Source organism: Pteropus vampyrus, unplaced genomic scaffold (assembly GCF_000151845.1).
Source record: "Pteropus vampyrus isolate Shadow unplaced genomic scaffold, Pvam_2.0 Scaffold27, whole genome shotgun sequence".
Taxonomy (NCBI): Eukaryota; Metazoa; Chordata; class Mammalia; order Chiroptera; family Pteropodidae; genus Pteropus; species Pteropus vampyrus.
In genome coordinates this window covers 2,115,592-2,116,364 of record NW_011888808.1, presented here as the reverse complement: position 1 = coordinate 2,116,364, position 773 = coordinate 2,115,592, and positions in this window count along the sequence as shown.

Here is a 773-nt window from a genome sequence, read left to right as displayed (position 1 = left end):
ACAATCTCCCTGATTATTCTATCTTCTCTTTGGTTCTATACATGGTCATTACCTGACTGCTGACTGCATTCCCTATGCCGCGCTCCCCATCCCCATGACCATCTAAAACTACTAACTTGTATTTCTTTAACCCTTCACCCTTTTCTGCCAGCCCCTCCCAAACTCCTCCCCTCTGGCCATCACCCAATTTTCCTCTATATTTGTGGGTCTGTTTTCAATATTTTTCTTTTTGTTCTTTAGATTCCACATGTCAGTGAAATCATATGGTATTTATCTTTTCTGTCTGACTTATTTCTGTGAGCATAATCACCTCTAGGTCCATACATGTCCTTGCAAATGATAAGATTTCATTTTTCTTAATGGCTGAGTAGCCATATTACTCAGAACTATTTTATATTTTAAAAGTGATTGAAGACTTTAAAGAGCCATATTTTTAATAGAGGCTTTCTATATTGATAGTTATTCTATTAGAAATTAAAACTGAGTAAGTTTTTGTGAATTTCTCTCTTCATACTTTATTACCAATACTTTTTAAAAATTATTTTTACCAATTTAGTAAGTGAAAAATATGCAGTTTTAATTTCAAATTTTTCTAATTATAACTGAGGTCGCATGACTCTTCAGAAGATTTTACTTTTTTGTGGTAAAATCTATATATTGCAAAATTTTATATTGAGTTTTAATTTTTTTCACGAATTTATGTTTTAAGATAATTAACAGTTTGTTCATGAGGTGAATGCAAATGTTTCTCTAGTGGTTTTTTTTTTTTTTTT